Source organism: Thermobia domestica, chromosome 2 (assembly GCF_964235325.1).
Source record: "Thermobia domestica chromosome 2, izTheDome1.hap1.1, whole genome shotgun sequence".
Lineage (NCBI taxonomy): Eukaryota > Metazoa > Arthropoda > Insecta > Zygentoma > Lepismatidae > Thermobia > Thermobia domestica.
Window position 1 is genome coordinate 154,419,163 of NC_137455.1, and position 17,894 is coordinate 154,437,056.

The following is a 17,894-nucleotide window of genomic DNA, read 5'->3' on the forward strand; positions in this document are numbered from 1 at the left end:
CTTAATAAAAAAGGGACGTACGGAAAACAACATTCAATTGTTAGTGACGGCACATGCGCAGATCCTTGCACAGTCCACTCTCAGCCGGTTTGAATTCAGTGGTTGATTAGAAGCTTGTGGAATTTCACTAATATAATATTTTTATATACGAAAGCCTTCTATGTTGAAGTGAAGAAGAAAGAGAGAATAGGAACTGCGAACAAGGTAAAATATGATGAGTGATTTGTTTATATAGATTTATTCCGGTGCACCATTTATTATACAACTGAAAATTTCTGTGTATGTGGTCAAAAGTAAGTCATTATCAATTATAAATCAATTCTTAATTAAGAAGGAACAATTCAGGACGTGGATAACTTCACTATTACGTCGACATGCCATTTCAAATCTTATATTCGGGTGTATTATAATAGGCTGGGGTAACGTAGATGGGCACATGGGAATTGGTAATAGTAATATATATATATATATATATATATATATATATATATATATATATATATATATATATATATATATATATATATATATATATATATATATATATATCAGTGAATTCAGATGGTGAAGGGTGTAATAACACCCTCATATAAGATACTAGTGAGGTTCGTTCCTTCTGTACCAAAGCTCAGGACTCAATTCGACATTACTCGAGAAGACGGTTCTACCAAATTTTGACAGATTTCTTACATTCCCAGGTTAGATTAGAGTTTTGTATTTCTTTTAGCCCAGCATGCACAAAATAAGGAGCTCCATTACTCCTTGCAGATTGACTTCAGGAGGGCTCAGTATGGGTTAACTACTGTATCGCCAGACCAATTTTAGAAAATTTACCAGATAAATTGGAGAGTTTCTTTTGGTTCGTGAGTATAAGTAAGTTGAGGGTGATAGTTACCAAAATACTTGTCGTTAGTTATTTTTGATATTGTAAGCTATACTATATATATGGGGGGCGGAAGGGACTATTTGGCGGTATATTTGTTATGATTTTTGGGAAAGGCAGTGCGTAAATGACAAGGTTGTGTCATATCGTGATTGAGTTTTATGAAGTTATATAAAAATGAGTGTCAGTTGTCGAAATTGTGTGAAAGGCATGGTCTACTAAACAGGCAAAAAGTTTATTGTGACTAGTGTAAACAAATTGAAGCTACAGAAAAGAAGAGGAACATTTAACCAAACCTAATCGAGTATAATCTAATTTAGTACATTTTGATACTTTTTTGGATTGCATGTAGTACCTTCCCCAAAGCTGTGCAACACATAAGGCGTGCATTTTATAAAATGAACTGTTTGATGAAATTGTTTTTCCACCATCCTCGTTTATGCGTATACTCATCGCCGCTGACGCGCCTGCTCCCTACGGACGCTGTTTCTGCTCTCCTGTTTTGACTCGGTTAGATGGCATTCGTGCTTTTTACTGGCCACGTAGCACAAATTAGTCAGTGTTTTATGGACTAGCTTTTATGCCATACGCTCACATCGTATTTCGAACAATAATCATTATCAAGTGAGCCAGGGAGAATATCTAGTATTTTGGGTGAGAAACTAAATAATATTCCTTTTCTTATTTTCGTATTCTGGCAATACAGCAGTAATACCATAAGTATAAATACATTGCGGATGTGAGCTCCTCCGTGGCTAAACAGTTGGCATGCGAGACCCGAGTTCGATTACCGGCGAGAGCTCAGGTGGTTCGGATTCCTCGTTAATCAGTAAGTTTACGTCTTATATAGCCTTACTGATGAACGGGACGTTAAACTCAACAGCAACGACATTGCGGATACCGGTTCTGAAAGACGGGCCTGAGCCTAATAAAAAAATACGGGTGTGTGGCATAAAGCCTACAGTGCATGATGATGTACCAACTTGTGCTAGGTGACCAATAAAAAGCACGAATGATATATTCCCGAATCAAGGCTGGGGCGCGGTAGGAAGGGCGTACGTCCGTAGGGAGCGGGCGTCTCAGCTACGAGAGTTATACGCTAAACGAGGATAGTGGAAAAGCACATATACACATAAGATACTTCCACTATCACTCGAATTCATTTTAATATAGTGTGCACTGACAGTAATTACTCATATTCACACTTTCATTCCTTCACGAAATGTGTTTCCCGTCATATTTTACCCATAAATTTTCTATTTGGTGGAATCGTTTGCTTGGATGAACCCCTCAATTCACATAGCGAGCGATAGCGGGTAAAGGCGGGTTGTTAGAGCCCCGTAGGGCACATTACTTTCTTGTTTTATTACAACTGAATGGGAGGCGAGTCAGTGTTCTGCACCCGTGCCGCTTGAATATGTTGATGCTATATGAAATGTTCTGGGAAGGATCTAGATAACTGTTCCATTATTATGTGCATTTACATCAGGTTAGGTTAGGCCTGGTTTGTTTCAGAGTATAATGAGAGTTCTTGGACATTTTACACTTCTAGTTATCGCTTAAAAGCTCTTCTCGCATCATTTCTCGTCTGCTCAGAGAAATGGGGTGAACATGTATTCGCCAAGCGGTGCTTAGTCTCTACCGAATTTGCATACGGCACAACCCAGTAATGTGTATCGTTAGATTTAAATAAGGAGAAGAAAAGTAAACTCTAACTCTATGGCCTATGGAACCCGGAGGTTCAGTGCCGCGTTCACAAAAGCTCTCCACTGACTTCTATCCTTAGCTAATTGGATCCAGTTTCTACTTTGTATTCCTATCTCTGCGAGATCCATCTTAATATTATCCTCCCATCTGCGCCTAGGTCTTCCTAATGGTCGTTTCCCTATGGGTCTACCAGTCAAGACTTTGAAAGCGTTTCTACATTCCTCCATTCTAGCTACATGACCTGCCCACCTAAGCCTCCTAGACTTGACGACCCTAACAATGTTGGGTAAACCGTATAAACTATGTAGTTCCTCGTTATGAAGCTTTCGCCATTCCCCATTCTCGTTCCTCTTGGGTCCGAATATTCTTCTCAGGATCCTGTTCTCAAATACTTTCAGTCTATGTTCTTCCCTCAGAGTAAGCGACCATGTTTCGCAACCATACAGAACAACAGGCATGATAATCGTTTTATATATTTTAAGCTTCAAATTCCTCGACAGAATTCCGGACGACAAGAGATTTTGAACCGAATAGTAACACGAATTCCCTGCTTTTAGTCGACATTTAATTTCTTCGTGAATATGATTTTCGTCTGTTAATATTGATCCTAAATATTTGAAAGTATCCACTTTATCAAGAGTATTATTTAATATTTTAACGCCTCCACAATTTGCCGTATTACGGTCCCGACGCACTTCCATGTATTTAGTTTTCTCTGCATTTACTTCTAAACCCATGTCCCTGCAAGCGTTTAATAATATCTCTGCATTTATTTCTACTGTTCTCCTATCATCCCCTATTAAATTTACATCATCAGCATATGCCATAACCTGGTGAATGCCGTTCAACTCTAGGCCCTGGTTGCTATCTTTGATTTTCCTTATGGCGTATTCCAACACAAAGTTAAATAATAATGGCGACAACGCATCTCCTTGTTTCAGGCCATTTTCGACGTGGAAGCTCGTGGACAAAAATTTTCCTACCCGGACTTTACTTTGGGATTCACTTAAACATGTCTTAATTAATCTAATTAGCTTTCTCGGTATTCCAAGCTCTGTAAGAACGTTGTATAATGTTTCTCTCCTAACCGAGTCGTAAGCCTTTCTAAAATCAATAAATAGTTGATGTACCGGGGTATTGTATTCCCACTTCTTTTCGAGTATTTGGCGAATGGTAAATATTTGGTCGCTAGTTGATCGATTTCGTCTAAATCCGCACTGATAATCTCCAATAATTTCATCTGCGTATGGGGTCAATCTAGCTAACAGAATATTTGAAAGGATTTTATAGGATGTTGACAGAAGAGAAATGCCTCGATAATTATTACAGTCAGTTTTGTCGCCTTTCTTGTGAATTGGAACAATGATTGACTCTTTCCACTCTTGTGGCAATTCTTCCTTGTTCCAGATAAGGAGAATGAGTTTGTGTATCTTGTTCCACAATTTTTCGCCTCCAGCTAAAATTAATTCAGCCGGAATTTCATCTACCCCCGGAGATTTGTGTTTCTTCAATTTCTTTATAGCGGCTTCCACTTCTATTCGATTGGGTTCTGCAATATACGGTTCTGCGGTGTGTATCTCCCTTTCTCCACGCACATTAGTTTTTGGCTGCGTGTTCAGCAAATCGTCAAAGAAATCTTTCCATCTATTTAAGAGGCTATCCGTATCAGTGAGAACTGTCCCATCAGATTTCTTTAATATATAAGCACGAGGTTGATAGCCTTTCTTAAATTCGCTGATCCCCTTATACATGTCCCGAATATTTTTATTTTTACTATTATCTTCAAGTTCCTTAATTTTAGCTTTCAAAAAATCCCGTTTCTTTGTTCTGAACTTTCCCTCTGGCCCCAATCGACAATAGCACAAGTTCCTTGAGTCCACCTCTTTTCCTTCTTTTACCTTTCTTCTCTTCACCTGCTTCCCCTTCCCCCTTCTAATCACTTATGCTCCGTCGTTTCTTTAATGAATGAAAATTATATTTTTGAATTTTACGTCCCACGGTTATACCTGTTACGCTAAACGAGACGGTGGTGATGATGAGAAGTGAATTAAATGGTGGAATCAGGAAAGTGGGAGGAAATGGGAGAACCCCGAGGAAACCCACGCACATGGTGTTTGTCCACCACAAAGTTCACTTGGCGGGAACAGGGTTTGAACCCAGGGCCATATGCACCAGAGGTGAACGCTCTACCACTGAGCCATCGTTTCGTAAAGTGAGAATTCTTCAAGTCAACTGAAGGCATTATTTTATAGTGAAGATACGCTTTCACAATATGATATACTAAAAACTTTTAGATGCAGTGTTTATCTACTTAAACATATCTTCAGATATTGTAATATAAGTACTGAAAATACTGCACAATTAAAACTGAAGATGCTGGATCATAGACACTCAGATGAAAGTAGTCGCCAAATTGTGTATTTCTATGTACTTTGTGTAAGGCGCATTTACTAAGGGGGAACTTTCTAACGGTGGTCCTCCTTCGTATCTCTGTTTGGTCACAGACTTATAGCTGGTTTGAAGATAGTATAATCTGTCTGTATTGAGAGGACCATACGTTTTTGGGGTCTATGTCTAATTGTTTCGGTTTAAGTCAACAAATGGTTGTAAGTTTTGTAAGTCCATAGCACACCATCTCCAGAATTAAATGGCATTTGCAGTACTGTCCTAGTAGAAATGCAGTGTTAGGTTCATACGTGTAGCATGTTACCAGAGACACGCGTCTGAAATATAAAAAATTGTCAAAAATATTGCATCATCAATTTGGTTTTAGTCTTAATATTTAAAGATTTGGTTTTAGTCTTAATATTTAAAGGCTAAATTGTAAGCTATAATGGACGTAGATAAAATTGTATTTGATTTCATAATTTCTTCTAAGGCAGTTAATGAAATTTTTATCCAGGATAACACTGAAATAAAATTTACTTGAAAGAAAAGGGTCGGGTTGAAAATGGGCTGTAGTGTAATAATTTGACGTGCAATGACTCAAATATGTTTATCTCCTTTTTTTTTTTAAAAAAAAATAGTACAATTTTTATGTTGCAAATTTAATGGGCGATAAATATATTTTCGAAGTAAATGGGCTCAATGTTAGATAGATAATATTTTTGAAGTCGATTACAAATATTTACCTTATAACATTTTTCCTTTCAATTACACATAATATATCATGTCTTGCTCTAAATTAAAGTTAGAGGCAGCGCCGTAACTTAGATTTTTTTGGGGGGGAAAGCATTAATATTTGAGCCCCCTCCAAAAGATTGTTTTGGACCCTCCCACAAAATTCGAAAATAGATCTTGTCTTTCCATCTTTCTCTTACTCTTTGTGGGCCCTCCAGCTCTCTGCAGGGTCCATTCCGTACATGACAAATTAACTAAAGGGACAATATTTACAAATGTCAAAGCCATAAGAATAAATATTTCTGGGGCATTTAATAATATAGACATATTTTTACTGAAGTGGGTCTACGACACATTTTTGTTTTATCTACCTGTTGTGTGCTGTTTTGTGTATGTAATGTAGTGAACCTGTTTGATGCTTCATTTATAATTACATGTATTACAGTATATGGAATAAAAAAATGTCTTAAAGTAGGCCCACTCGAACGGCGGGAAGCTTCCCTGGAGGGGCAGTTGCCCTCCCTGCCCCCACAAGTTACGGCCTTGGTTAGAGGCAAACAGGCATGATTACGTTAATTGCTGCAAAATTTTTTAGTTGCTGTTTTTACATTTTCTGGTTATAACTAGTTTAGATCTCATAGATTTGCAGATGTTAGAATGTCAAAATAATACACACAGACTCAAGTATAACATTTATTCTTCTTTCCACAGAATCCGTAGAAAAAGCTTGCGGGACAGTTACAGAGAAAAAGTGGAGACGATAATTCAGAAGCGGCTGCGACGAACGAAGGAGAGACAGGAGGGAAGAGAACAAAGGTTAGTTATGATTTATTGAGCAAGTATAGTTTTAAGTTATAAAATTCAACAAATCTCGAAAGTAGTAAAATGATATTACGGTTGTTTTAATGGATTGCGTAGAACATAAGGTAGACGAACAAGATAACGTACAGAATAGAAACTGAAGTTTAATGTACTCTGGGAACAAACTCTACGATACCAAGAAGCTGTGTTGTATTGAAGTAATAGTATACTTGCTTACAGTTACCCGTTTAATTTAATTTTTTAAAAAATGTCAGGGTGTTTACTCAGTGTTTAACAAAACTTTTGAAAAGAAAAATGATAGTCTCACCGAACAGCTTGATATTCATTTGTATTCATGCTACATAAGTAGTAGATTAAGATACGAAGCTATAAATAAATACATAGAAATGTTTAAACCTTTTAGGATTTCCACTTTTTGAGTTAACCTGAGACTTTCACTCAAACAACTACTGCTTCCTTAATATTTGTCGTAGGATCAAGGTTCATACCTTGTTTATTAAGGATAGAGGATACTTTCCAATGGTATCATTCGCTTGTCCGTATTATACACTAGAAACGAGGGGAAAAAAACTGGGAGATTTTTTGGAAAAAAGAAATCGAAATTTCTGCGCCCTTCTGGCCTGGACCTGGGTACAGTCATGGTTCAAACGTCATTTTCTTCAGTATAACGAGCTCTTTCTAACAATACCACTACATGTCCGTATCGTACACATCAATCGGAACAATCGAGACAATCGGAAATTTTTCAGAAAAACTCACCGCTTTGGACCCCTCCGAAAAACACTTGAGCCCCTCGTACCCGACCCTGGTTTCACATAAGAATCTCAAAAAGAATGAGAAATACCTAATGGTGCACGCAATCAGTATGCAAAGTTTCAATCTGATATCTTGAAAATTAAAGGCGTGAAAAATTTCTGAAATTTGTTTTATGAAAATTTTCACGCCCCTCCGCCCCCACTTGGCGTCGCCAAGTTCACCATCCGGTTTCAAAACGCATCTGGGGTGTTCTTTGGTCCATCCTAGACTTGACCAATATAAAAAACCGGCTTAAATATTTGTTATAGAACCTAAATAAGCGATCAAATACGATACTACGCCGTGGTAACAGAAGTTACTATAAAGCCTAAAAGGGTTAAGCTTTGGAAGCAGAACGCCACTGTTGAGCTTAGCACTGCCGCCACCTGTATATATATTATTTCGGAAAGGTGGGGATATATTCGTACTTACAGTATATATTTTTTCCGATATTTTAGAAAATCGGAAGACAATTAACATTCTTCGATCTTACAATGGAATGAGAAAGCCTGTTTCTTAGATGGAACGACTTTTGGGAGTTAAACTTGAAATTTGAGAATCATTGTATTGTGCTTGAACAGAATAAAGTATGAAAAGGAAATACATTTTGTGGCCCAAGGCTGCAAGAAAAAAAGTAGATTTTCAGAAACTTGAAACTGCCGCTAATAATACATTTTGTAATTTGTATTGATTAATTTATTTTTAGTTTAACGTCCGTTTCAGCAGCGAGGCTGTATGAGACGTGCACCTATTGATTAGCGTGGAATCCGAACCACGTGGGCTCCCGCCGGGAATCGAACCCGGGTCTCCCACGCCAAAGGCGCGTATGCTAACCGCTTAGCCACGGAGGAGCTCATTTTTGTAATTTGTAGTTCAATTTGGAATTTGTAATTGTAACTTTGTATACCTTTGAGTCCCGTTTGTATAGTTTAAAGCCAAAAAGTCCCAAGTTGAATCCGTCATGTAATTTTTACTCTTTAAAGTTACACATAAAGAACCTTACTTAATAGCAACTTCATAATCTGATTTTAATTTTGATCGTTGTGATGTTGATTATACCTAGAATTAATTTTCCCATTTTCTTAATTTCAGAAAAAAGAAAAATGGAGTGCACGAAGAAAGAATCTCATGATATATCAGTGAGAAGGTTAAAATTCCCTTGCTTTTAAAAAATATTTATTTTAGTAACAATATTATGCGTTTATAATACATGTCATAATCAAGAATAAAACATGTACACGAAACTTAATATCATTGAGATGCGAAAGAAAATCGTATTACAATCTTATTCAATATATTAAAAAGACAAATATTGTGGAGCAGTATATGTAATTAGAGGTAATCCAATAAAGTATATTGTTATGTTATTCGTTTCTTTCTATGTTACGCCTTTCTTATTATTTAATGTATATAAGTTCAATAATTTGTAACGTTCTCGGCCATTAATGGATGGCATGTTTTGATTGAAGTTAATGTTTCTCCTATGAGTATGATAATATGCAAAAAAAAAAAAAAGAATAGTGTTAAAAAGTTTTGATCATCATTTGTTTCAATATGAGAAGTGAAGCGTAGCTGTCTTGTCTGTTCTCAATACTAAGGAAAAGTGAGAACTGATATTTCCAAATGAATTTGAAACTTTAGAGTGAATCGAGGGAGGTTTCGGGTTGTGATATCTTTCTATGCATCTACAAAGAGTGGAAGAGGATGCAGGTTTGAAGCTTTTTTAATCAACAAATTGTATTAACTGAAGCGTATGGGCAGAATACTTTACTTTGTTAATTATATTTTGAGTTCTCATTTTCGGGAGATAAGGATGCATTATTGTAAGAAAGGATTAATTCATGTAAAATTGGAACTAGATTTGCTATTGATACCGAATCTTCAAATAGTTTGACCTTTCAGTAGATAAAAATCGAAAACCTATTATATTTCTCATTGTTTTTTTTTGTTTGTTCATAAAACTTTATAGTATAAATGTTGACGTGTGTATTTGTTGACTGATAGTAAACATTGATGGAAAATGGCTTATTTAAATGTCACTTTGATATGGTAAAATTTAACCTATGTTAAAAATAGATTGATTCCAGATAGTATGGCTTCTGTATCGGGCTTTAAGTGAATAATCCTTCTGTGGCAGTCCTTTAGAACATTCAATGAAAGGCCATAATTGGTCCGTGTAGGAACCAAATATAGTCACAATTTGTACGTTCAGGTTCCAATGATATCCACATATGGACATCCTCTACATCAGTTTGAAGTCCATAATAGGTCCATTTTAGCTCCGAATGGACGTCCAGGAGAGGCATGGCAACTGTCCCAAAGTAACATCTTGTGTATATCCATTGGGCGTCTGTACGTCCATAATTAGTTCGTTTTGGTACCAGAAATGGACATAATATATACGTTCTGGACGTCCAGTAGATGCACGGCAACTGTGCCACCCGTATTCTCCCGTGTACATCTACTAGACGATGTATGGACCAAAACCACACGTCCACTGGACATCCCGTAAATCCTTGCCCGGACGTTAAATGAATGTACATTGGACGTCGGTGTGCTGTGTGGGAATGTAACCATTTCCCGGTTCCATTATATTTTTTTTTGTCTCCGATTATAAGGCAAGGAAAAATTCATTTTAGTATTTTTTATGCTCAAAAGAAAAGAAAAAACCCTTTCTGTATGTTGGTGAACATCGATAAGTATCCAATTCCCTTTAGCCGTCGTAGCTAACAGAACAACGCATGTTTTCATTGCAATTCTATTTTCATTGTATCAAATGTATCCAAGACGGACAGGCACCTCTCGACAATATTGCTAATCGAAGTTTATTTGAACTAAAACATTCTTATATATACGATTGTTGATGAATATTCGGTAGTTTTTTTGACATTTTTATGCAATGATGTAGCAACATTTTACATGATTGAGACAATATAATCAGCAATCTTCTCACGAAATGTAGTTTTCCGATAAGAAAATAAATATTGCTGGAACTGAATATTTTACTAAGAGCATGATTTGCATAATACTCTATATACGCAATTTTATTCGCTCACTCTGAGTATTTAAGGGAGCAACTATCAACCCTTCGGAAGTTTCCTGGTTGGAAGTACAACATATCAGCCACCCTGAGAAACCACTCTCTTAACTTTCCGTGCGTTTACATACTCTAAATATGTAACCTCGACTAGTTGTTCTCTTATATAGAACATTGTAAGCGCCGAAAACTTCATAATAAGATTGGATTATAGTCTAACAATTATTAAACAGTATCTTCGCCAGGAGATAACCCTTAGAGCTGCTGCCCCCTTCGAATATAGTATGGAAAAGTTTGAAAAGTGAAAATACGACATTTTATAACTGAATTACGATAAATAACGTATTTCATTTTTTATTATTTCGATATTGTGACTCGTAAGTTTTATGGGAATTTTTGTGTGTTGTTTTACTTTTTAAGCTGGAATTCCCAATAAATCTTCGTTATCCAGGTAAAGCATTTTTTCTTTGTATGATTGATGTTGTTCCGTGGTCATATTACATTGCAAGCTTACCGAAACACTGTTAACAAAAGTGGAAATTTCGCCAAAATTACCCAGGGCTGGTTCGGAACCAATCGGTTAGAACTAATGTCACTCAATATAGGGACTAGAAGCAAGTTTAGAAAATAATAGGTTACAATAATTATAATATTCTCATTGACAAATTAAATTAAGGAACTGTACGGAATGCTCCAGTGTCGAGTTAATTTCGTTCATGTGCATACCATTGACGGATACAAATGATTAGAGCAGCCATGTGTAACAGCTGGCCTTCGGGCCAGTTGCGGCTCACTGAACCGTTTCATCTGGCCAACCTGATTGCAAATGTATTACGTAATCTCTCAACCTGAATTGCATTTTCTTTCTGGATAACTGATTTCACCATGAAAATATCCTTCGCGTTGGAACATCCAATGTACCACCGAACAGTGAGAGACTAGTTCAAAACATGAAGGATCAAATTTCCCATTAAAATAGTAAGCAAATAGAATTTTTGGCGTTTCTTTGATAGGTAAATATTTTGGTCACCATTATACGTTTTTCCGTTCGTGTGGTGTTACTGTGGGTCATTCCATGTAAAATCACCTAGAGCACTGTGCTTCAATGTCTCAGATTCTCTTCAAAATTTTTTCATACATAAATACCAATGAAATTATGCTAAATTAATTTTTTCCGATTTTTTAGATGAGAAATGGGCCGGGGAGAAATTTTTGAAAAATGTGAATTTTGCTTCAATTTCACTTTCCGGCACTCAGCATCAATGAACTAAATTACCATATCTTCCTTATTTTTAAAGTTATTGGGCTCATCTAGGTGTCAAATGAAAGCTTAATTTTTGCTCTTTTACTAGATCTTAAGTAACCTTGCAAAAGGTTACACTGTCAAACAATAATGGGCATAAAAACCAAACTTTTAGGTTTTTACAAATTGTGCCATTGCTCAAAAGTTACAATGTTGCTATGAAACTTTTGAAACTTTTTTCGTACATTCATCTTGACACGTACATGGTTGAAAAATAAATAGTCTTTTTTTGTACTTTTGTAATTATTATTTTTCATTTACGGAAATACACAGTTTTAAGTTTTGTTACAAATTGTGTTATTGCTCTTAAATTACAACTGTTAAAACTCTTGGAACTTTCTTTTTAAGGATTATCCAGCACATACATGATATGGTTAAACAATAAAAAGGGTGCTTTTGGTATTTTTGCAAATATTGTTTTTGTACGTCAGAGTGCTATTCATGAATCGCTCTGGGCCTTCTATATTCTACTGGCCAGAAAATAAAGACTTTGGTTGGATACCTTTTGAAAATATCATCTGGGAAGTTCCTGTTCCATCTCTTACAAGCCAATCAGCCCGGACTTACGCAACTGAGAGCAAAATTAAAAGGAGACATCATATCATCAATGAAAAGAATGAGCTGTGAAATATAGGACACAAAATGTTGTATGTAAATCTATGTAATTCTCAGAAGTATTACTGGTACGTATCTTTATTGTTTTCATCTATGTACATTAATCTATTAATTCTTATTTGTGTTGATGGGGTTTGTAATAATCATTCAACCCCTTACATTGCTAGGCCTATATTTTTTATCCACAAAACCGCAAGATTATTACAAAAATATCCCTTTTTGTTAATTAATCATACCTAGTAAATGCAAACAAATTCTATAAAAAGTTACAGAAGTTTGATAGTTTTAAGCGATGGTACAATTGAGAAAAAAATTGGTAAGTTTCATAGTTATAACTTACGAGCAATGACACAATTTGTAACAAAACTTAAAACTGTATATTTACATACATGTAAAATACGAAAAAATAATAATTACAAAAATACCAAAAGTACCCTTTTTATTTTTTAACCATATCATGTATGTGCTAAGATGATTCTATTGAAAAAGTTTCAAAAGTTTCATAGTTGTAACTTACGAGCAATCACACAATTTGTAAGAAAACTTAAAACTGTATATTTCCGTAAAGGAAAAAAAATGAAAGGAAATCTTTAAGTTTTACGTCCCACAGTTATGCCGGTTAGGCTAAAGGAGACGGTGATGATGAGTGATGAATGAAATGGTGGAATGAAGAAAGTGGGAGGAAACGGGAGAACCCCGAGAAAACCCACGCACACGGTATTTGTCCACCACAAAGTTTACTTGGCGGGGGCTGGGATCGAACCCGAGACCCCAAGCACCAGAGGTGAACGCTCTACCACTGAGCCACCGCGGCCCCTTCCGTAAAGGAAAAATAATAATTACAAAAATACAAAAAGAACACCCTATTTATTTTTCAACCATACTATGTACGTGTTAAGATGAATGTACAAAAAAGTTTCAAAAGTTTCATAGTTGTAACTTTTGAGCAACGGCACAATTTGTGAAAAAAAAAGAAAGAAAACATAAATTTGCTTTTTATGCCCATCAATGTTTGACAGTTTAACTTTTTGCAAGGTTGCTTAGAATCTTCTGAAAGAGCAAAAATTAAGCTTTCATTTGACACCTGAATGAGCCCAATAACTTCAAAGATGAGGGAGTTATGGTAATTTAGTTCATTGATGCTGAGTGCCAAAAAGTGAAATTGAAGCAAAATTCACATTTTTAAATATTTCTCCCCGGCCCATTTCTCATCCAAAAAATAGGGAAAAAAAATAATTTAGCATAATATTATTGGTATTAATGTATGAAAAAATTTTGAAGAGAATCTGGGATATTGAGTCATGGTCATGTTTTAAAATTAAGTGATTTGACATGGAATGACCCCTGTACGATGGACGAATTTCTACATTAAATATGGATATCCAATCCTTGTGAAAATGTTATACGTTTTCTTGTACGTTCCTTAACACCATCAAGTCCTTTAGGATTGAACCTTTTTTGTTCCAACTTGCACATGCCTGGATTAGAGTTACATTGATTTCCGATGGCTAGAATGACCAACCACCAGTATGCATTAGCTTTGTCACCTCGAAATCGTGTTATCAGATCTGATAGGGTATATAAATGGGGTGTGCAGCGTCAGATGGTTATAAAACACTGAAAGGACACGAAAAACGCTCCATGCTCGTGTAACAATGTTGTCAACAACACATTACAAATATTGAAAGGAGCTACAGTGTAGGTCTGCATGTGATCGGCAGGTCGAATTGTGCTATATCCAGGCATGTATGGCACTCGGATGTGACAGTGGCCCGAAGTTGAACTGAATAGGAACGTGGGCAAAGTCACACGCATTGTCAAGGTTACGGTAGGCCAAGGTTCACCACACCAAGGGAGAAGTGTTTCCCAAACACTTCGTAACTTCTTCACATCTGTGTCTTCCGTCCGGGCACTGATAATGGATTTTTACCATATCTCATGTCATCCTGTATTATTGTGGATACTAGCAGCACCCGGACTACTAAGTCGCTGTTCCATTCGTAGGCTGTAATTAACATCAACGCATGAGGCTCCATTTAAAGTGGTACCATACTCGGGAAGCACGGATTGCTAACCAGTAGCGTCGCATTTTTAGCTATTATCTCCGATACTCTCGGTTCGGCAAAATCCCGGATGACCATTTGGGAGTACGGCTGCCTCAAAGGAAGATGACACACCAAAGTTACTCCTGGCATCATGGTGTGGGAAGATATCGCGTATAACTTCAAGTCATCTCTGGTAGTGATTTTTAGGGAACTCTGATGGCACAATGTACGTCGCAGAAATCCTCATGTGTTGCTTCAAATGAGATTGTATTCTGGCACTATCTTTCAACAATACAGTGCTCGTCCACACATAACACGTGTCTCTATAATATACATACATAATGATGAGTTACATCATTGACAAGAGAGATTCATCGATCTATACCTGATAGAACATGTGTGGGACCAGCTTGGACGTCAAACCCGTCTCAGTGTCAATGCTCAAGGTATCAAGGACCAGTTAGAAGATTAGTAGACCTATTTGTCTCAGGAGAGGCTACAACAGCCGTATAACACTCTTCCCAACTGAATTTGTGATGTATCCAAGCCAGAGAGAATGCTGAAATAAAATAACATAATCACGTGGAAACAGCGCTAGTGCACTCTGGTGGACGTTCTAGCGGTCACAGATCATTGCAATTCTAAACATTTACATATCCACAGCTGATAATGACATATAGGAAATAATGTTAACATAGGACCATTTTAAATTTATTGTAAGCAAATGTAAAATAATAATAATAATAATAATAATAATAATAATAATAATAATAATAATAATAATAATAATAATAATAATAATAATAATAATAATAACCTATTTATGTGTGTTTCCTGCAAGTTCTCTGCATACCAAAGTAGTGCAATATTATTTTTATCAGCTTTGTTCTTAGTAAAATCACAGTTCTTATTGAATTATTATTTTGTGTTTGTACGATACTTAATTTATTTCATTTTGCTACAATATTCGTAATACAGTATTTGCAAGTTAAGTAGCTATAAGAAACCGTTCAATTATGTATACATTCTTGGCTCCTTGTAAATAAGTTATTAATTGCTTAAATGTAGTTTACACACACACACACACACACACACACACACACACACACACACACACACACACATATATATATATATATATATATATATATATATATATATATATATATATATATATATATATATATATATATTCATACTTCTTACAACAGTAACAGCCTTTGAAGTGCAAAGTTATAAGTTAGTTTCTGTACTTCACGACTGTATATCAAAATGAGAATAGATTTATTTGACCATCAATATTTAAATTAAAGTTCATTGACATAACATGTATTTTTATTAATTTCTTTTATTTTATATAATTTGATGGAATATTTATTCTCTGTTTCACATAAAAGGATAGGAAAAAGAAGAAGTTTTTCCCCCCACCACGCTCAAGTACAGGTGAATGTTGGTGTTCCGTCTTCCACCATCAGCCCCCGCATACGGAGGTATAGAGTGTATTTAAATATGTCTAGGCCTAAATAATAAATTACAACTTTCATAATAACATTGAGTATTTTAAAACACTTAATGACATTTACCTGCATTAGTGAGTAAGTAGCATATGTGTTATTTTAATGGAAATTTTATTGAACAGTTGTATTGTTTATTTTCCTTCTTTTTTGGCAGTCGGGGTTATGACATAATGTTGGAATGGCAAGGGATGTCAGGGTTGGTAATTGAATTGGTATTTACTGCTTTGATACATGAATTTTATAATATAAAATCGGAAACCAAGTACAATATGTATGGGTAAATTATCAGTGCGTTAAGATAATAACAATGGAACCTGAAATAATAATAATAATAATAATAATAATAATAATAATAATAATAATAATAATAATAATAATAATAATAATACACTTCTTGTTTCCTCTCTTATATACATGTGTTCTTACATTAAAAAGAACCAGAAGAAAAATAACCAAATGTATACACACTGATAATAGTGAATAAATGCGTCTCGCCCCGGGCGCCTCAACTCAGGCAAATGCCCTGGTTTCTATTGATTATTTTTCAATGAAATCATTTTCCTACGTTTTTCTCTTCGTACGTACACCTGATGTGATGGTGGCAAAGTATCTTTTTTTGTTTGTTGTTTATTAATACGCGGCGATAAATTTACGGTAAAGCATCATACATACAAGATTCATCAACATTGAAGTCTTCTGAGTTTATTAAGGGGGAAAATTTGTTATGGTGGACTTAGAAAAACAATCCCAGATTGATTGAAGCCTGACACGAAATAGTAACTGCAGATGCTACGTAATTTGAACAGGCCCATGTCTGAGTCTGTCGTTTCAAGCAAAATTATAACATTGGAGCTTAACCAACACAGTGAATTTGACGCCCCTAAAATCCCCTAAAATTTGGCGCCTTGTGTGATTGCAATCCTCACCCAGCCCTTTCGTTGGCCTTGAGTTTAGCCAATTGATAATAGAGGAAATTGACTTTTGAATTGTTACTTGACTATTTTAATAAAAACGGAGTTGTCAACAGTCCTGACGACCGTTGAGGGGGAGGGAGAGTAACAGATGTTTGGAAATGAAATTAAATCTTTGAGTTTTACGTATCGCAGTTATGCCGGATAGGCTAAAGGAGACTGTGATGACGAGAATGAATGAAACTGTGCAAAGAAAAAAGTAGGAGGAAACAGGAGAACTCCGAGAAAATCTGCAAAAACAGTGCTTGTCCACCACAAAGCCCACTAAACACGAGCTGGGATCGAACCGGGGTCTTATGCCCCAGAGGTGAACGCTCTACCACGGAGCCACCATGGCCCCAACAAAAGTTTTTAGTTCTCACAGAACTCTTGTCTGGAGGTCAATGCAATTAATGGGTGCTATACATACTTGAATTTCATTATTTTCAACAGTCTATGGAGAGTTGAGTGAGAAAAGCAGGGCAGTTCATCATCGGTATTTATAGCTATCAGAATTTTATTTAACGTTGGCAATTCATTACGGGAAAAGACCTGATGTACCTCTCGTAACGCTGTCCCGGGCTCATGTTTTATCGCAGAACTACTGCAAGCATCATGAATTGTCGCTTCACAAAGCACTAAATACGCAATTATTTACAATTTAATATGCACTAAAATTTGTTTCAGATAATATAAACTATACAAAACATAATGGATACAGAATACAATTTAATATGCACTAATTTCACACGACACTATATATAATATAGTTACCACACACGCTAAATTCATACAATATTTGCACAGGTCGATAGTCTGCGCACTCGATACTCAGACAGCCAGAAGATTACCTTCCTTGAACTTGTAAATAAAGACAGAATGTCGACAGGATTGGTTTGCTTTCTCTCCCGATTCTTAAGTGAAACAATAATGGAAATTAACTTTATAACGAATTAGTTCTTATTTCTAGAAATGCAATTTAATAAATAGGACTAAAGCCAAAACTTTAATACATAAATAGTAAAAAATACTTTTCTTAAAGACAACAATTAAAAACAGTAATTGTTTGTTATTTGGGGTTGACAGGTAAAAACAGCAGT

General features: G+C 35.8%; 1 long non-coding RNA gene across 1 annotated transcript; it reads left to right on the forward strand.

Annotated features, from left to right (window-relative positions):
• Nucleotides 1-67: 67 nt before the first annotated feature.
• On the forward strand, nt 68-8,694 carry LOC145679751 (uncharacterized). Its single transcript, XR_014130522.1, has 3 exons — nt 68-204; nt 6,422-6,526; nt 8,420-8,694. It is a non-coding gene; the product is annotated as an uncharacterized LOC145679751 (long non-coding RNA).
• The last annotated feature ends 9,200 nt before the right edge of the window (nt 8,695-17,894 follow it).